The following is a 21,636-nucleotide window of genomic DNA, read 5'->3' as shown; positions in this document are numbered from 1 at the left end:
TGGGATGGCTGCAGATATTTTTCATATCTGGTTAAGGTATAGTCGAGTTCAGATTACATGGTGTTGAGTTTGGGACATACTGGTGTGGTTTTCATCCAGTTCCACCTAGAGTTCAGTGTGTGTTCAGTCTCCTGGCATAGCCATGGCTTCCTGGAATACTTTTACTGCCAACTGACCTGGTGTCTTGGAACAAAAAGACACTGGGTGATTTGAAAGATCATTTGGAATGTTTCCATAAACTGATTTTTAAAGAACAGAGAAGTTTCCGATTTAAGAAGTGCATAAATATGAACTTACGTGATGAAAGCGAATGATGAAATCAAAAGAAATTATGCTAACATTAAGTGTATAATTAGAACCAATTTTTTTTTTTCAGAGCGTAGCAAAAGCAATTAAGAGGAGGTGATAAATTTTTAATAGAAGCAGTAAATAGGTTCTTAGATTGAATCCTATGAGTGAATGGCATAAACACTTCGGGAAAATATTACAATTTCTTAGTGACTTAATGTAAAATATTATAACGAAGATACTGAAGTTCCCACATCGAAATTCACATTGAGGTTATCGATGACAAACTGGTTAATGAATACCAATTCAAATAACACTTAAAATTAATCACAGCTGGAAAAAGATTCATGCTTTTATGTAAAAGGATTTTTTTTTGGATCTGATAAATATAAGTAGCTTCTAAAAGTTACCAATAATAAACAGATTTCTATCCACTAGAGTGGAACAGAGGTCAGCAAGTTCTGGCCTGTGTTTGTGGATGGCCCATGAACTGAGAATGTTTTTTATATTTTTAGATGATTGGGGTAGGAGAAGGAATCTTATTCCATGACATGTGACAAATACATAGAACTCAAGTTTTATGGGAACACAGCCAGGTTCATTCACTTACGTGTTGTCTGTCACTGATTTTGTGCTACAGTGACAGAATTGAATAGCTATGAAAGAGTCCATATGTTGCAAAGTCTAAAATACTATCTGGCCTTTCGTAGAAGCAGTTTGCCAATTTCTGATGGTAAAGAAAAGACTAATTTTCTCCATAATAAATAGTACCAAATCTATCATATGAAGAGGTTGATCAAGGAGTATGCAGCCAAAATAGGTAAGAAAAAAGTATTCTGAGGATGAAACAAATACTCCCTTTTATCTCTAGTTCTTACTTGTAATTTTATTTTCTTGAACATCACCCTCTCTAATCACTTAAACTCCAGGTCCAATAAAACAGGATACACCAGTATATGACAAACTACATTTCTCTCTCAATGGGAGCTTGAATGCGGTGTTCCTGGTACATGTCTATCCTATTTATAAACATCACACATTTAGATTTAAATTAGTTGTCAGAGGGCAAACAAGCAGCTAGGGTGATATAAAGAAAAAAATTCCGCTAAATGCTTTTACCTTATTAGAGCTTGACCCCCTGCTAAAACTTTCTCAAATATTGTTCCTAAACAGTAGAAACTGCTGGTTTGAGTCTTGAAATGGCACATTATTGCTCAGAGGGAATTTTTATGACTAAGTTTAAAATGGAAATGCCAACAGGTTTAATTATGGTACTGCTGCAGAGGGCACAGCACATTAACATTATTGCATGAAAAATATCAATCTGCTCTATGAATATATTGAGCACCTTTAATATTTTCATTTGCATTTACAAAAACTCACATTTAAATTTTTCATGAGAGCAAAATAAGACTTTACAGAGAAATGCCCTCTCAAGATCTTTGTTTGAAATGCCTTAGTTTAGAAAAGGTAATAAAAAAAAATGAAGAATTTAGGATTCTTGATATAAATCAAATGGGCTTGTCCTTCTCCACTGTGGTCCTTCTGAGTATCATACTTAATCCATTTTTCTGGAGGGCAGAGAGTATTATAATGGACAGAACATTCAACTGTTAAGGAATTTAAGAGGAATGAAGTTATACATATGTATTTAAAATGACTCAAGACAGTGCTATAATAAGGCTAGATGGAGCCATTGACTAAGATATTTTCGGGGCAACTTTTTTTTTTTTTTTAAGAGTCCATATATATGGCAGAACCAAAAACTTACAGGAACAGACTTTGTACCTTCTAAAAATGTGGTTCCGTACGTCAGTAGACCATATTCTCAATGAGCTTTAGTCTCTTGAGACATCAGATGGTTATGGATGTCCTGAACTGGTCCATTGCTAATGACCATCTGTCTCTGGCCACACTCTAACATGGCTTCTAGCAGTTTAAGGCTGCATCACTACTTGTCCCCAGTCCCCCTTAAATACCTGCGATTAGACATTTTTCTCTGTTCTTTGAGGTGTAACTCTTCCAACCACCTAAAATTGCTCCCAGGTCCTCAAGAAGACCATCTCTTTGAGATAAAAACTTGAAGAGGAGAAAACTCACTCAGGGAGAGAGCGCTCACTTTTGCTTCCCAGATCTGGAGGAAGGGCAGGGAACAGCTTTGGTGGCACCTTGCTTCAGCTTGCGCCATTATACCTTCTGGCCTGGCCTTTTCTTTAGTATAACCCTGTGTTGACAAAATCTCCTGCCTTCTGTTTGAGCAGAGTTGAGCTCAGGATACACTAGTTTTCCCTGCTACTTACAATAGTTACTAAATAAAATTGGTCTTTATCACTTTTAACTAGTATTCAGCTTTCTTGACTTTGATGCTATACTCATTCAAAAGATACTAATGATGATTCCATGTAGTTTATTTTTAAAAATCTTATAATGAACTTAGACCCAATTTATTTTAACTCCCTCTTTTATGGTGAAGGCATTGACATTTAGAAAGAGTAACTGAAGCATTGGTCAGTAACTGTGGAGCTGAGATCAGAAGCCAGTGTTCCTGACACTGCCCTCTGCTCTATTCATTGCTAGGTCCCTGGTTTGGGGGGCAGAGTTTCCCTCTTTGTGAAATCATTTTTATGATAGAAGGAAGGGTGGTATTGGTGCTTTAGCAGCTCCTGAGCTTTAAAAACAAAATAACTTAAAAAATTATTTTAATGTTTATTTTTGAGAGACCATGAGCTAGGGGAGGGGCAAAAAGAGAAAGGGAGACACAGAATCGGAAGCAGGCTCCAGGCTCTGAGCTGTCGGCACAGTTGTTTCTGAACAAAACAATTTTATATTTTGGATTTAAGTGCAAAATTTTTCAGAGGTCATTATAAACAAAACATGCATTTGTACTCCACAAAAAATGAAGATTTCCTAATTAAGCAGTTGAATCCAACAGTTTGATCAATTTAACATCCACTGAATTACATATTTTTGTCCACGTTGTAGTTAGGACTGAAGATTACAGCAAATGTTAGAGTATATTATAGTGGTTTTAATGCATAACTCCAAAGGCTTAAGCACAGTTTGTTATATACATTTCTTGTATGTAATTTCTGGGTTTCCTATTCCTTAAGAATGAAACTTAGTTGGACATAGCATCAGCAGTGGGGCAGATCTAAAATCCTTTTATCTCTATTATAAATATGAGTAAGCAAAATAAATTTACTATAAAAGACCTTTGGGGCCAGAAGAATGAAAGAGAAAATGAACTTTAAAAATAGAGATGTCTGTACTTTTCCCCTTACTCCATGCATGTGAAAATCACAAGGGACCGTCTACTAGGCCGTGGATGTCACTCACAGCATCTAACTGGGCTTTAAACAACTCTGGCCAACACTGGATGTATCTGCAGGCATGACGGTGATGAGGAGGAAAATGATACAAGTGCAGTGAAAGGCAAAACCCTGCTCTTCTAATGGTTGCGAATTGAGATCAATGGTGACATAGTTCAATTACAGCGTTAGTTCTTTATGTCAGAGAGGGGTTAAAAATGGATCATAATGACTCTTCAGCAGATAAATTTGGAGCAATTAGAGGTCTGAAAATGTCTCTTCATGTAACTAAAAAAAAAATTACCCTTAAATTATCTGGGCTGCAGAACCTGTTTCTTTTGCATGTTAGAAGCTATTTTAAAATTCTGTTGCTTCTCCATATGGATTTAATCGACTGAATTTTTAACCCCCCAAAATCTCAAGTGAGGATCAGTTTAGACTTTGAGTTAGTCTGGACTACAAGTGTTTTAAAATATTAGTTCATTTTTCCCATTATGTTTACTTCTCTTAAAACCTAGCCCAGTGCCTTTCAGGGATTAAATGCTTGTCGAGCTAAATTTTACATTCCTTCTTTAGCTATGGCTGAATAGTACAAACTTAAATACAAGTCAGGCCAAGCAATCTAGTTTAACTCAACTGCACTTTCCCCCAAATATTAGCTTTTATCTTTTGCTTGATGCTTGTAAGAGCTGAATAAATCTATGATCTCAGCCAACACAGTTCTTTTATGTAATTTTGGTAGGCTGAGACTGTCATTTTCTTAATTGTTTTGAGTTGCCAGGCTGGCCCTGGGAAGTCTACAGTCCTATTGAAGCCAGAAGCATCGTCATTACCTTTGTCTTTCCCCTTGTTAGGATTATTGAACTGACACATTTATTGCTTCGTCTCAATCCATCGATGTGTTTTAGGGAGAAAATTTAAATTGATTTGCACAAATGAACAGAGACACTTTGGTTTATGGATATTCACTACAAATTAGCAAAGCTTTCATCTTAGCTCCCATGCAACACATCCAGACGTTACATACGTAAAAAGAAAAATGTTCTCTCTCTTCCATTTTCCCTTTGCATTAACCTAGTCAGTGTTCTGCTTCTTATCCCCTTGCTCCTTTTGGAGCTCTTGTTTTCTGTACAGTTTTCAGTCTACTACATTGTTGTGGCATTTAACTTAAAGTCAATATAGAGAAGGCATAAAGGGAGAACACAGGTTTGTTGTCAATTGTTTATTGATAGTCTCTAGTGTCTGTTATGTAAGGTTCTCTGTATTTTAACAGGTATAGGAGTTTTGCTCTTAAGTTTTGAAATTATAAATCATTGTATCAGTGATAGCAGGTGAATAAGCAGGACTTCTAGCTAATGAGGACTTTAATATTTCTAGTATGTTGATCCTATAATCTCATTAAGTCACATATCAATATTTAGAAGTGCAGTTAGTATTACTCTTTTTTTTTTTAACAGATGAGGAAACTGGTTTTGAAAACTTAAATTCTCTTACTTTTACACAGTGGGTACTCTGTAGAGTTAGCTAAGTTAAAAAGAGATTTGCCCATAAATCTTAAACATTGATAGTATGCTAATAATGATATAGATTCCCAATTCTCTGATGTTGACAAACTATTTTCAAGGTCAATAGCTTACTTAGTTTGAATGGAATTCTTCTATGAATTTCACTGATGAAGGGTTTTAGAGAGGTCATATATTATCTCATTGTATTCAAAACAAACACCTGTATCTAGCCTATTTTTCAAGACTTTATATTTTGGCTTCTTGAAATGCTCTTGAAGCTGGGTTTATATATATCAAGATGGTGTCAGTTCTTCCTGAGGGTCTAGATCACTCATTATATGTAATATAATTATCTTGTGATTTTCAGAGTCCAGGTACATTGCAGCTACACGTTGTGGAACTAAGTCGGCTAATTCAAAATTCCTTTTTAAGAAAATTTTCCAAAAGCTGTAAATCTCCACTTTTAATTAACACACACAAAAAAAACCCATAAAAGTATCTTCTGTCCTCCTATGATTTCCTTCAGGTTGCTGATTCAAACGATGTAAATAACAGATAACATAAAAATTAAGGTCTGATTATCATGTGGGGCTTAATCTTTTACTTCAGGGTTTAATGCCATTTTCTAACAATTAAAACAGCTCTTTTTGGTTAATTGTGGTTCATGTATCTATACATAATTTCCCTTTCTAGGCCAATGGTACTTTGAGTATTACCTTTCAGTTATGGGTGAAGGAGTAAACCTCCGAAATAGGTTTTGATAACCCTATAGTTAGGGGCAAGCACCTAATATAGGAGATTTGAGAAACACTTAGAAGCTCGTGTGTTCCAGGTCCTATGCTAGGTGCTGGATCCATAAAATCATGAACATCAGATAAGCAGAAAGGGAATTTGAGATGCTGATATTTGATTTGATAATGTATGGCTCATTAGCCTTTCCAGAATTGTTCTTCAGGTATTCACTCCCCAGCTTGGGATACACGTGAGAATGCTTCAGTGAGGTCTTGGTTGCTTGGTTTCACAAGGCCAAGATGATCTCCCTTTATTTGGGAAATCTTCTGTCTTGAAGCACGTAGTTTCCTATGAAGATAGCAGAGAAATGACCATGTTGATTAAATCCACAGGATGATCTTCTGTGAATCCTTTTCATAGCTTTGTGCTGCATGGCATTTTCTTAACCCGTGAGAATCCATGCACAGAGATACTGAGTCTCTGCAGGGTTGTCCTTCTCCTATCTGGCTGTGTGTTCTTTGAGAGGCTGTTGTTTAAGCCAGTGTACACGGAGAGGAGGGATTGGGTTGATGGGGTAGCTGGATTCCATGGACTAGTTGCACCGGGATCTGTCTACAACTGTGACAGCAGTTCCATCAGAGTCATCTGGCTGTGATATGTTGTGATCTCTATAGCATCAATAAATCTAGAGATAAGATCCATAGAGGATCTCAGAGCAAGTTTTCAAGAGTAAGGAATGAATGAAATGAGACAATGGGTGGATAACACTAACGGAAGATTTTAGGGCATCGTTCCAGGATTAATGAAGCATATGAAGCAGTGGACACAAAATACTTTGTGTTATCTGGCTTTTACTGCCCATCATTTTCCAGGTCTCTCTCCCCACACTGCCAACACTCTTGACAAATATAACACTTATCTGTACGGAACAGCTGCCTGTGAGGATAGAACACCCTCACCTCCCACACTATGGCACCAAGGATGCAACTCATATTCCCTAGGGAAGCTCGATTTGAAAGAAAAGAGTGTGTGCCACCCCCATGGTTTTCTACAGGACACAGGGACATGCAGAAACCTAGAAATGTGTGAGCTAAACAGTCTGGCTGCAGGTGCTGACTGAAAGGCTGGGTAGCGCAAATGTTTAGCTCCATAACTGAGCACAACTGAAAGTATGTGGGCTGATGATGCAGAGGAGATGGGTTCAATTTTAACTGTCTCAGCAGTGGCCTGTTTCAGAAGTTTCAGGTAATACAGCCTTTGGAGTCTACCAGAAATAGGCCTGGGCTGGCCTCCTCGTTTTCCCTTACCTTACAGCCTCTTCCAGTTAGAAGTCTCTCCTTTGACAGCACCGGCTCTGGAGGTTAAAGGAAACAATTGAACTTGATTTTCTCCTCAGGATTTCTTGCTATTCTGGAAAACAATGGATGGCTCTTCCAAGTTGATCTTCTATAATCTTAGTGTAAAGCCACTGCAGTTCAGTGTCAGTGGTTTCTCTTTATAGGAATATTCTGTATAAAAATGTCTATTACATTTCCCATATTTATGATTCAATAGGAATTGAGTAGACTCTGTAGGAGGGAATTATCTAGAAATCTTTTGAATTAGGTATGATCCAGAAATCCATGTAGCAACATGGATTTATTCTGCCAGTGCACCTCTATCTGCTACAAGTCCTTTGAGGGCAAAGACCCTGCTTTATAAGTCTTTGAACATCCTACAGACTCTAGCACCATCCTTTAAACAGGGAAGATTCTCAGTAAGTAATTTCTGGTGAAACAGGTACTTCTGAAACCGTATTTTCTTAGGTTAAACAAGCTATTTCAGGGCATTTTAGAAGACTGGTGCAAATTTTTAAAATTACATTTCAAAGTCTTCAAATTACTTTCATTAGTCTCTTCAAAAATATATATAAGGAGCTGTTAATAAATTTAGACTTAAACTTCTCTTTCGAATTATTGTGATCTGTTTGGGAGAGATAAGAGGGGAAGGATATTTCACAATTTGTAAGACAAAAACTCAGTCTGAATTTGACATTTGTCAACTGTATACACACTCCTCCTTACCTCCTAGAGTAAATTATATTTTTTAAATGCTGTGCAAAAGAAAATACAGTATTAAGGTTTGCTCTGTGAATTCCCCCCTGCCCTCCCCAAACCATTATTTTGGAATGGACTGAACTGTAATCTTATCCCTCCTGTTACCTATGGTTTCTCCTCCTTTGTGTCTTAGAACATTATTATTGAGAATTCTACTTCTGGTGCGAGCTATATTTCTCTATTTCAGCACTTTTGTGATGTGGCAGTAGCAATGCTCCCACACTCTCCCGTTTTGCTTTTCTTTCTCAATTTTCTTTCACTATAACCTGGTTCTCCCAGCTGGAAGAAAATTCAGGGGTGTGGTGCCCTGACCCAGACCACTCAGTAGGGAGAAGGAACAATTCAGGCAGCACTCCTCCATCCTCCATTCCAGGAGGGGGCTGATGTGCACACCCTGGTAACATGGCCGGCCTCATCCCCTCATCTCCTCCAGCCGAACACTAATTTGGGATTCCCCATCTGATGGGCACTTGCACAATGATCTTTTATATACAAGGTGGTAATTTCACGCTAAATACTTCAATTATTTATAAATGGATCTCAGAGACAGCAACTAGCAGCTGGGCTATAGAGGCTGCTTTGACTGAGGCGTGGTCAATAAAACCACATGCCACTTTAAATAGTGTTATTAATATTTATGTGGCTTGATCAGCTAGTTGAGATGCAGGTCTTCCCTGGGCTGTGTGGAAGAAGTCTTCCTATTTTCACTTGCCTGTAATTATACGCTGATTCTTTCCTTTGCCAAACTTCAGGGGTAATAGAAGGTCAGGCTCCTAGGCTGAAGAGTGTGCCAGACACATCCAAGCCATAATACTTTCTCTGCTGCTTTTGTCTTTGGAGCCTGTTAAAACATAGGTCTAAAGTAGGAGGTCTGTGAAGCTCACACTTTGAACCTCGGAGGAAGATTCTGGTTTTAACTTTTGATAGAGTAAAATTGTATTTGTGAATGGCAATAAGTAATCTGACATGAGGGAAATGACCAAAACAGGTTAAGAGTCCAGTTAATGAATTCACACCTTTTAAGAGAAGCACAGATGTGAATGTGGCAGATAATCAGTACATTTAAAGGGCACTACTGCGAACTCCAAGTCTTGCCTGCTCCCTGATGAACAAAGTTTTCCATGAGGACGTGTTGCATTACCATCTAAGGCAGGATCCCCCAGCATTCCATGATCTAGTAATGAAAGAGTACGTGGTATTGTCTTCAGAGAGCTCCATTTCTCAAGTTGACTCAAATGTAGAAAAGTGATCATTCTAGTGCTGATCAAACCATGGTGATTTCTTTTTTCTTTTTGGAAAAGATGTGAGTTTGGTTCAGAGTCTGTCTGCCTCAACGCACATCTGATGAGACTATCCTTCTACTGGTGGTTCAACAGTTCTGACAACGGAAACCTGAAAGGTGACCACCATTAGAGGGCAGCACTACTACCATTTCTTGGCANCTCCATGCTCAGGGCAGGGCCATCCTTCATAGGGCTGTGGTTTTCCCTCCCCATTTAGACTGATGGTAGACATTCACAAGAATAAATGAAGCTGTATCTGTGAAATGTCAATGCAGAAACACACTCTAACTTTTGAATAGTTATAATTCCTTATATTGAAAACACTCCCTTTAGTACCTTTCTCTGTCTTCCCCAAACAGCTGAACTTTCTGCGTTAGTTTTTTCACTGTCATTTGTCCCCATGAGATTTGTCTTGCATAAGTGTAGTTTGGGAAACCATAAGTAAATATAGATCATTTCTGTGTTATGAAGCCCCAACTTCCAAATCTTCCATGACCCAGCATTTATAGCAAAGAAAGCTATTGTGGAATGATGGGTTTAAATACACACAGAGCCAATGACCTGCAATAATGATAAATTCACCTGTGTGCTACCTCATTTGTTAGCAACAGACATCTTAGCTGCAAGCTGCCAGGGAGATGAGATTTGGGTAAATAATCCGTAATTACACTGGAGTAGATGAAGATTGATTGGTGAAGGGAAGTTTTATTCTTTGGGATCAAAGAACTTTTCCTTTGACTCTACTGAGGAATTAGTTGTTACAGGATAAAGAGGAAAGCATGCTATATGTTTGAAAATACTCCCTACCTGTACAATATCTCAGTAGATGACAAGATGTCTCCAGAGTAGGAGTGAGCTCAGCAGCTGAAGGGGTGGAGCATGGAGCCCAGCTGGTGTCCCAGAACCGACAGTGACCCAGGAGTGCTCTTATTTCACAGGCCAGTGGGCTGGAAACTGGGGTAATGAGATAATTGGCTCAGTCTTCAAACAACCAACGCCAACCTCTTCCTCAATTCCTTGCTCTTTGATCTCCCAAGAATCTGCTTTCTGCTTAGGTGAGGCTTGACAGGAACAATTCCAGGATACTGAATTTGAAAATAGAAACAAAATGTAAATGTAGAAGGATAAAAAGTTGAGGGTGGTTGCAGCTAATAATCAGCATGTAGGCAGCTTCCTCATACTGAACGTAATGAGAGACTTGTTTTTATTTTTACAGAGCAAGAATAAGTGATAAAAAGGTGGTAAGGGTTCCACTGTGGACCAAGGGAAATATAGAAGGTCAAAGAAAGATTTGGTACACATTCCTGAAACTCATTACAACAGTACTAACCTAATGGTCAAGACCAATGTTCTTCTATGTACTCATATGTTATTTTTGACTTTCAAGTACTAACAGCTTTAGCTGAATTGAACTTTAGGGAGCTTGACAATGAGTGGAAAATAGAAGGTACAGCTGTAACACTTATAATTTGACTCCTGTAATTCTCACCATTCCTCTCAATCAGCACCATTTTTAAGCACTAAGTTGTATAGACTGAGTATAGAGGAGGTCACATCTTTGCATTTCTCTATATTGATGCTGCTGAGATCTTTGCTACTAGAGCTTTCTACCAAGCAAACTACAGATTGGTCCCCACTGGAAGGCAGTTCTAGGCATCTCCCCTGCTGCATCATTTAGAACACTGTGTAAGGCCACAAGTCTAAACGTCTAAACCAAACTGACTCCATGACAGGCTTTAAGTTTTCCCTGTGAACTAGAAGGCCTGAGTTTCAACTTCCCCGAAACTATCAGGTAGTTACACATTGCCCAAGGCAGGAGTAACCACCCTTGCAACACCCAATCCAGAAAGGCCAGCGACCACCCTCCACATTGTTAAGGGAGAGGCCTGGAGATAGAAACTATAGATAGGACCCTGTTACCTAATGTTAAAGTTAACCCGTTAGTCGCCAAACAAGACCCTAGGCTCTCTCTGTGATTGGTTGAATTTAAAGGTACTCTAAATGTTATAATTGGATCCCGCCAAAAGTAACGAATACTCTAGACAATGTGTATGGTCAAAACTGCTGTCAATGATGTTGAATAATTATGATTGGATCACTGTTCCCATGTCACAACTTCTGTGACTCCCCCGTCTCAAACCCCATAAAAACCCTACTCTGCCCTTGTTCGGGGCTCTCAGCATGGATCCATTGAGGTGGTGAGGTCTGGGAGCCCGAGCTTAAGCCCGTAATAAAGCCCTTTGCTTTTGCATACGTGACTCGGACTCCTTGGTGGTCTTGGGATTTTTGGGAGATCGCGATCTGGGCATAACAACTGAATCTGCTTACTTCTTTTGCCCACTATGCTAAAATCTCATTGTAGCCAGACACAGCATGTTAGCACACAACATGCCCCAAACTGAGTGGCTTAAACCTAGCAAATTGGTTTGTTTGGGAGGCTAGGTGCTGGAGATCAAGGGTGTCAGTGGTAGTTTGTTGGCAGTCTTTGGAGGTAGTCAACTTACAGAACATCATCCTGATCTCTGCCTCAACTTCTCATGGCACCCTTCCTGAATATTGTCATTTTGTCTATTGCCATATTTCCCCTTTTTTATTTTTTAGGTTTTTTTGAGAGAGAGCATAGGTGTGAGTGGGGGGGCGGGGCATAGAGGGAGGGAGAGAATCCAGAGCAGGCTCCTCACTGCCAGCACAGGATCTGACGTGGGGCTCAATCCCATGAATTTTGAGATTACAACCTGAGCTGCAATCAAAGAGTCAAACTACTTAACTCTTTGTTTAAAGGACATCAGTCATGTTGGATTAGGGGCCCATCTACTCCAGTCTGACTTCATCCTAACTTGAGTTATATCTGCAATGACCCTATTCCAAGTAAGCTCACATTCTGAGGTACTGGGGGTTAGGGCTTTAACATAGGAATTTGGGGCAGGGGAGCACAATTCAACCAACAACCAGCAGAAACTTGATTAGCAATGGGAGTTATTTATTTAAATATAGCCATGTAGTTGGCCCTTTATACTTTATCTGTTCACAGTAAACCATCATATTTATAAAGGTATAAGGGAAATATTTTTATGACTGTTTCCTTATTTATTGACTTTCTAAATTGAAACAGCATATTTTTTTTTCTAAATAGTGGAGCTCTGTTTCTTGGAATTAATACAACCAATTGAGACAATCAGAGAACACTATTTTGCTTCCATTCCTTCAGCAAAAAGCTCTTCAGTCCATCCAAACTTCCCTGGCATCCCTAACAAACCCATTATAATGTTTAATAACCCTCAAAGCCAAGTTCTCTTTGCCTCTAAATCCTCCAGGCTTCAGGTTAAGTTGCTTTCTCTTGCTCCTGCCTCCATGAATGCAAGGAGGAGTTGGCCAACTGCATGCTTTGTGGAATTTTTTCCCCGACAGGCATTGTTAGGTTTCCTCTTTACATTCCATCCAATAAGCAAAATGATCCAACTCTTACTCAGGTTTTATTCTAACTCTGAGTCCTCTTTGTGGCTCTTGCAAAACGTCTTCAGGAGCTCCTGGTACTCCTGACTGCATTCTCTCAGAACTGCAGCTGCATCTCTGGGAGAGTCTGACTGAAGGGTAGAGAACAAGCCATTGTAGATTCAGGTGTAGCTATCTGTTCGTCTGCAGAACTGCCCACAGGGGAAGTGGCCAGCCTTGCTCTGAATTTCACACATTTCTTCTCCCTTGAGCAGTGCCCTATCTATATTTCATTTCTTTGAAATATGCTTATCTAATGCCTTTTTTGTGAGCTTGATACTGGGCCTAGGAGCCAGGGATACTACAGTAGTCCATGAGGCTGATGACAAAGTGATTATAGTCTGGAGACCTAGATCTCAGATCTGCTCAGGGATGACTATTTACACTCTCAAAAACTGAAGACTCTAACTTTTATGTTGATTATATTGATATTTTTCATATTAGGAAGTAAAGCAGAAACTTAAAAATGTTCATTTAAGGATGGGTTTTGACATAAGAATTGAAGAATGACCTTGCTTAACATTTTTGCCTATGTTTTTAGTGCCTGGCTTTATACTAGAAGATAGCTTAGTTCTCTTATCTGTTTTTGCACTTCATCTGCTGTAATGTTATTTTGGTTAAAATGTAAGAAGATAAGGAACTGGAAAAAGGATGAATTTTTTAATTGCTTTTTGGATAATGGTAGATACTCTTCTTTAATGCTACACCAAAATGCAACAAATAATAGCTCTCTAAATGTTAGTTGCAGTGCGGATTTTGAAACCATATAAATGAATGTTTCATAATCCCATGGTTTATTTTACATTTCCAATGAATATTTTACCTATGCACTGGTCACTTTTAAATGTTGGCTTATTGAGTTATGCAGGTTTTCTAAATGTTAATACATGTCATTATACCTTATCAAAAACTCATATTAATATCAACACTGATCTTATAAACATCTTTACTGGGAAATTCTCAACAACATGGTGATGTATATACATTTTCCAAATTCTAATTTTCACCTGGAAGTGTGAATTTTATCATTAACAACCAGTATTTTTAATTTTTTCTCTTGACTAATAGGCTCACTTTAACTTTCTATAAACTGTCAAATATTCAAGTCTTAAGTACTTTTTCAAGTTTTGTCAAGTGAAAGTAGACCTCTGTGGAAAAAGTCTAGTTCCATCTCTATCATTCAAGTGCTTTTCATTGAAACAGCAATCATCTTCTGGTGCTTTGTGCTTGCTTCTCATGTCATAATAGAGACCATGAAAAAGGCGTACTCAAGGGCTGAGATCTAATTGAAATAATTTACTGCTTCATCAGGGAATTCTTAAGTGAAACTTTCATTGCTTTTATTGTGACTATGTGTCAGTGAAGAGTATATGGCTACTGATAAAGTTTGCTTTGAGCTAAGGTACCAGCACTTCTTATCTATGAATGCGAATATCAGCATAATGAGAAAGGCGAAAATAATCTATTTCTGTAAAAATAGCTTTGGTTTTCTGGACACCGTGAAAGGATCTCAGGGACCCTTAGGGGTACACGGATCACGGTTTGGTTAGTAAACAGGCAAGGCAGTCCAGAGTTGTAGATCATAAGCTGGGATAGGCGTGGTAAACTTTGGAATTAGGGTTGTAGGGAAATGCAGCCCAGAGGAGGTGACATAGAAACCAAACTCTGGAAGACAAATAGAAATTATATATAGAGTGCTAGGAAAATGAAGAAAGGTGAGAGGCAAAACTTGTACCAGCAATGAACTGAAATTGAGAAAGTGTGGTACTCCCGAAGTTCTGCAAGAGGATTCAAGGTGTCTGTAGAATATAATGTGAGGATGTGAAGTAAAGTCAAGGAGACAATGGGGGCCAGTTATGTAAGGCCACAGGTGCTACATAATATTTAGAGTTGAAGACACTTTCACTTTTGAAGTAGGAAGAAAGCATAGTGGCCTAAATTAGGGTAATGGTATTGGGGAGAGAGAGAGTATATGGATTTGAGAAACATTGAACTAATAATGGAGGTCTGAGTGGTTAATTAGATGTCAAGGATAAGGGAGAAAGGAGTCAAAGGTGACAGCCACGTTACTCGTTTGGTACTGACATTGGGCATACTGGGGTGAAGTGGATTTGGAATGGAAAGAGGGCTAAGCTAATGAGTTTAATATGTTGTTTTTCCCTGGGCTAGCCATCAATATTGACTTTCAAGGAAGGATCTGAGGCTCTTGCCTACAGTGGTGTAACAATACAATCCTTGCCAATAGAGTTGCAACAAAATCTGTATTTTTTTTGAAGCATCTTGGAACCTCAATGGATTTGTTAGCCTTTCCTACAAAAACCATCTCTTCTTTATTTATTAAAATTTGTTTTATTTATTTCTGAGAGAGACAGCATGAGCAGGGGAGGGTCAGAGAGAGAGGGAGTCATAGAATCCAAAACAAGCTTCAGGCTCTGAGCTGGCTGTCAGCACAGAGCCCAACGCAGGCCTCAAACCCACAAACCGTGAGATCATGACCTGAGCCAAAGTCGGACGCTTAACCGACTGAACCACCCAGGTGCCCCTTAAAATTTGTTTTATGTTTTTATTTTATTCTGAGAGACAGAGCGAGCGGGGAAGGGGGGGNGTCAGCACAGAGCCCGACGCGGGGCTCGAACCCACGGACTGTGAGATCGTGACCTGAGCCAAAGTCGGATGCTTGACTGAGCCACCCAGGAGCCCCAAAGACCATCTTTTAGAATGAGACCCTCCCCACTTTTTCTCAAAGTTTAGGACACTCGGGGTGGTAATGACTGCAACCCATTGATGCTATCACCCCCTCACATTCAGCTGGTGATGTGGAGCTCACAAAGTGACTTCACATTAAGTCATGAAGTACCTGTGAGGTGGTTACTATTCTTTCATAATTACATGTAGCTTGTTTAATTAGGACTTGCTGATATCCAGTACCATGCCTGTTCTATGCAAAGTTCCCCTACCATGGGTTTTCTAGGCGTTTCCAGAGGTTTCTCATATGTGTGATCATAAACAAGTTGACCAACTATGCTCCTTGTCCCTTCTTGCTTCTGCTGCCTTCCCAAGTATTGCTAACCTCATGCTGTTGGTCAGATACTGAAGGTGAGTGTTCCAAAAACTATCCCCTCTGCTGAGCTCCAGATGTTTTCTTCTGACTTCCCATCCCCTGGGTTAGTCGATATTTCTAGTGGGGACCTTCAATAACATAGAGCCCTTATATTAGCAGAGCCACCTCGGCTTCTACTGAGAGTGGTAGGACATCTCTTTCCGGTTAGTACACTTGTGGAGGTGTTACTTGTATCCCAAACATCTCTTATAGGTCCTTTGATGGCCTAGGCCCTCTGATGCTGCATCCAGTAAAATCCCAGCCTCCTTTTCTACAACCCCAGCCTATTGTAAGGGGCGAGATCTCTACCATTTTTTTTCTCTCAGCCTTCCTACAGACTTCTCACTAATCATGTCGGTGCTTACCGACTGTTGACAGCAACAACTGGAGGTGTTGGCTTCTTCCTGTCTGTTTCCAGGGCTCCTGATTGCTTCAGCACACATCAGTGGAAAAAAGCAGTGGTGGATATGGAAACATTAGCAGCATTTCATGCTGTTTTTTTCATGTGCTTTCTCACATTCGTCATTTATTCAGCTACCTTATTTTTTTGTTTTTGTTTGCTTCAAGTGAGTGTCGCTTTTCTTCCCTGCCAGGGTTCTGTTGAGAGCTGNCTGGCCAATTTGTTTAGGTCCCTGATGCCAAGAATGGCTGGTTGTGATGGAGTCTTCTCCTACTGGTTGTTTTATTTCCTATGTCTCTTTGATCAAAAAGATGTGAGAAGAGCAAGTGCTGAAGTAGCAGAAGCAAGATGAAGTCAAACTTAGACAGTGAGGTAATTACTTGTATTTGAGCCTTTTGTGCCTTGTCTCTCATTGAACGTTAGCCAAAGCAGAACCAATAAAATTGATTGTAAAGTGACTGTGGCCTGGGACCCTCAAAGCTGCCGCTTGCATCTACCGGAGGGTCTCTGCTGGCTTCTTGCCCACCGTTTCTTCTTCCATTCTGGTTTTTGCTCTACCTAGCTGTATTTTCCTCACTTGCTGTGGTATTTTACTTCTTTACTTAATCGCCAGTGAAACTGGATAATTACAAAGGAAAAGCCTCCTTCCAGTATCTCATTCCCCACAGCACACTCTGAAATGAGAAAGAGCAGGGTGTCTAAAGGGCCATTTGGGTGGGACCCTGAGAGATTGTTCTTCATGGAAGGGTAATGGGAGCTGATAAGTTTCAGGAAGATTGGAGCCATTCTCCCAGAAACTAGGAAGGAAGAATGGGTTTATCGGTTCCAGGAGAAGCTGCACCCTGCACCCCATCCCCCAGCTTCTCTGTGCAGGGCCCTGAGAAGCAGGTGCTGGGTGTTGGAATAAGGATGGTGGTGGTGGGAACTAACACTGAAACTTGCCTCCTGGGGGAGGTGAGGGAAATTGGCACAGACATTACAGAGCCACCTGTCTTTAAGAACACTGACTGAGGGAGTGGAGAATAAGAAAAGGCAGCCCTTCCATAGCTGATCTGGACTTTGTATGTGCCACAGTAGGTGGGAGCGATCCTGGGATGGGGAGAGGCAGTATCGATAAGGACCACACACCTAGCGCCATCCTAGTGGGATGGTTTCTGAACACAGGGCCTTTGATTTAACAGGAAAGTATGTTTTCTTTACATCTATCATTGCATGGTTAAAATACACGTACATTATACAGACTGTTTCCTATTCCACTTACCAGTAATACTGACGATGATGATTAAAGCTGTTATTCAAACTATTGTTATGTAATAGACTGGTTCAGGGGCACCCGCGTGGCTCAGTCAGTTAAGCGTCCGACTTCGGCTCAGGTCATGATCTCACGGTTCATGGGTTTGATCCCTGCGTTGGGCTCTGTGCTGACAGCTCAGAGCCTGGAGCCTGCTTCAGATTCTGTAACTTCCTCACTCTCTGACCCTCCCCTGCTCACGCTGTGTGTGTGTCTCTCTCTCAGAAATAAATAAAAACATTAAAAAAATTAAAAAAACATAGACTGGTTCAATGGCATTTTCACAAATTTAAGACGTCACTATTCCCTTTTTATAGCTAAAAAACATAGGCTGGAGAGTTTATGTAGCTTCACCACATTCGTGGAGTGATTAAGTAGAAGAGTTATATGTTCTTGGTTTCTCCAATAATTGCCCCTCTCTGTGCTGTCCACACAGTATGATGCTACACTGCTTCCCCATTGACTTAAGCGATGACCAATAAATGCATATTTCTCCATGAAAGGCATGGGCAGTTACGTGATTCTTAATACTTAAAAATGGACAGAGTGAGGACTTTTCTAAACAAAGAAGAGACTACTGAGATACATAAGGAAAGGAGCAACTGAAGAGAGTATGTGTGTTGATAAAACAAGTATCAGTATGGACATGTCAATACCTGCTTACCTTGTATGAGGTTGCTTGTTGTTCTGCTAGATACATGGACTTGTTGAGACACTGGAGTCCACATCACTGCTCATCACTCCAGCGTTCCTTCCTCTTTATGACACCGTGTGCCTTTTCTCCTGTAGTTCAGGTTGTATGTATTACTTAGGGAACCCTCTATAGCAAGGTGCGGTCACTGAGCTGGTGAGAATGGTCTCCTAACAAAGAAGAACTTCTTTCTCCAGCTCCCATCTAGAACGCTTTAGCCCCTGGCCCAGGGAAAAGTAGCAAAGAGGCTCTGGGTAGATGATACCCAGATACCAATACTGATCTTGGCTGCAAACACCCTATTCACTTAAAGCAGAAAAAGAACTTCCAGGAGGTCCAGGACGCCGGAATCTGAAACTGCCCGGCCCTGTGTAGTGGCCACCCCCCTGCAGGGTATTGCTGGCAGTCAGCACCAATGACCTTCAAGACTGGATGCCAGAGGTGCCACCACTGCCCCTGCCCCCAGGGCCTCTCTGGCCATGTTTGCTGGAGCATTTGGTTCCCTTCCTACAGCACTTCTTCCAAGTATGTGTCCGCCTCCTTGTTAGAATCCTCACTACCTCAGAATCAATCTAGACAGGTGAGTTTTACTCTTTCTACCTTGGGAAGGAGGAACTTTGAATGTGGCTAATAAAAGTGTAAGGAAGGAATTTAAAGATGTTGGATAGCCCCAGATGATTAAAATTTATAAGGACGAAGATTTAAAAAGTATTGTGTAAGAAATAAATTTCTTGTCTGTGCACACGTGGGGGCCGGTCTGTCCTCCTTCCTGAGGCGGGTTAAAAAAAGACCTCAAAGCTTGGAACTCTTGGCTGGCTGGCAGAGGTATGTGTCTTTTTAGTGTTGATACATTTGCATTAAGATCCAAACAAGACCTGTAACTTGCCTTTTGTTGTCACTTAAGTCTTTCCTTATTCTCTAATGTTCTCTTTCACTTTTTTCTCATTCTCCTGATTTGTTAAACCCGCCCATTTTTCATGCGGACATTTTTCTGTAGGTTGGCAGTATAATCCAGGGAATTCTGTTCACACTCAGTTTTTGTTTAGATGAGAATGCTTCATAGGTGGTACTGTATCTTTCCTGCTGTGTTAAAATGTTACAACATTGGAGGGTGCCTGCCTGGTTCTGTGAGTTGAGCATGGAGCCTGCTTGGGATTCATTCATTCTCTCTCTCTCTCTTTCTCTCTCAACATAAGTGAATAAACTTAAAGTCACAACATATATGCACAGAAGGTCTGGTTCCCCTTTAATTCTTTGTGCATTTTGAAGAACATTCATTCCCTCACCAACTACTTTAAGTATGCTGATACAGAAAGGCAAGGCTTTGATTTTCTTTAGCAGTTCTCCAAGCAAGGTGGTACTCTAGCAACTTCATAGGATGACCAACATGTTTCAAATTTTTCAGTATCATTGTAATTTCATTGATATTTATTTTTAATTTTTTAAAAGTCTATTTACTTAGGGAGAGGGAGGGAGGGGGACAATCCCAAGCAAAGCTCTGCACTAGCAGCTCAGAGCCCAACACGGGGCTTGAACTCATGAACCCTGAGATCATGACCTGAGCCAAAATCAAGAGCTGGATGCTTAACCGACTGAGCTGTCCAGGCACCTCATAATTTCGTGGATTTTTAATATCCCTCTAAATGCATGGATTTTAGGAATGTATTTGATGTGCTTCAATACATTCATTTTCCTTTGCTCAAATTGTCCCAGCTTTTGGCTAATGAAAGCTCTTCCATGTTGGCTCCTGTGATCCTATTAGTCTGTGATGATTTCCTTACTTCCTGGCCTATTAAGATATGTTGGGCTTATTTTATATATTTCCTTTCCAAGACTTAGAATAAGGAATTTTCCAAGGAGCCCTGGTTCTTTGTAGTGGCAAATGGACGCCAGAGGCCTGGGTGATGTCTGCAATCATTGCTACTGAAATTTAAAAAATACACTGGTATAAGGTTAAAACTCTACTTTTTCTCTGGTCAAAAGACAAAGTTTTCTTCGATTGTAAATCTGCTCTTGATAAGACCGTGTAAACAATGGTTTTCTCCTTTTGCTGCCAAGAAAACCAAAGCTTTAGGTTTCATCTTTATCAGGTCTTTAATGGCATAGTTAAAACTTCTCAATGTTAAAGGAACTAGGTTTTTCTAACTACTATATTATGTTATACATTCGCCTTTAGGATCTTTTGTTGCCACTTTAATTAAATTAAAAAAATGTTTTAAGATTTTTAATAATCTGTAATCCTATTTAGGATACACTTTATAACTTTCTAAAGTTTTAACAAACTTTCCAGGATTTAAATAGTAAAAAAGAGTCTTTTGGCCAATCAGGCCCTTTTATTTAAGATGCTAAGTTACTTGGAAGAGACACTGTGTACAACAGTAAACCTTAAGTTGTATTGCATGAGTAAATGCTATAATTGCCCAAATATATATGCAAATCCTAAAGTTTTAATGTTTTGGTATAAAGTTATTATATGTCACAAAAGTAACTGAATTTCTTTGTCAATTGCATCATACTGAACTCTCATCAAATCTTGAACAATGTCCATCTGAGATTTTATCATTTAAATAGATTGCTTGCCTTCATGCAAGAACGTCTGGGGGCAATACAACCCATAATACTTAGGTCACAGTATCGCCACCCTGATGATTGGGACCCGACAGAAGACCCATGATTGGGTCTTCAAATACACAAGAGAAGGGGGGAATGAAGAGCCAAAAATTAAGTCCTCCATTAAGAGCAACCTCGGGTTGCACGTAGCCCCAGTCCCAGTCCCAGGAAAAGCCTCAGACTGTTCAAGGCTATAGCCATCCTCAGACCGCCCTCAGTTCAGTTAATCAAAAAGTAAAAAGAAACATTCCTATGGTCTGAGTCAAGGCTGGGAGCTGCAGATAGAAACTAGCCAATTTCTCACCGCTTGCCTGAACCCCACGTGGGCCCTTTGAACTCCCCTCATAATTGGTCATTTTCAAAGGATTCTCAAGAGTCATGATTGGGTCCCACCAAAAGTAATGAACACCTCACAGATACTGGACGGTCACAGCTGTAACTGTAATTGGTGCTTATGTGATGATGCTACATGCGCTGTAACAGCCCCATCCCTTACTCCTTAAAAACCCTGTTCGCTATTGTTCTTAGCTTCATCTTGCTGCCATGACACCAGTAGGCAGGTGAGCCCCTGCTCCAGCTTGTAATGAAGACCCTTTTGTATTTGCATCGGTGTCGGCTCCTTGGAGGTCTCTGGGACTCGCGATTCGGGCACAACACTACTAGGATATCATTGCTTCTTGGCTTTCCCAGTGGACAACAGAAATACATTTTTAAAGGAAAATATGATGCATTTATTTTAATACTTCTAATTTTTAAAACTTTGTTCTGCCCTGGGAATTGTTTGCAAGGTGCTGAGTTCACCCAGAGAATAACAACAGACCCAGGAAACAAAAGGGAATC

This window comes from Crocuta crocuta, unplaced genomic scaffold (genome assembly GCF_008692635.1).
Source record: "Crocuta crocuta isolate KB4526 unplaced genomic scaffold, BGI_CrCroc_1.0 scaffold26, whole genome shotgun sequence".
Classification (NCBI taxonomy): Eukaryota; Metazoa; Chordata; class Mammalia; order Carnivora; family Hyaenidae; genus Crocuta; species Crocuta crocuta.
The sequence above is the reverse complement of the archived record's forward strand: the minus strand, read 5'-3'. Positions refer to the sequence as shown.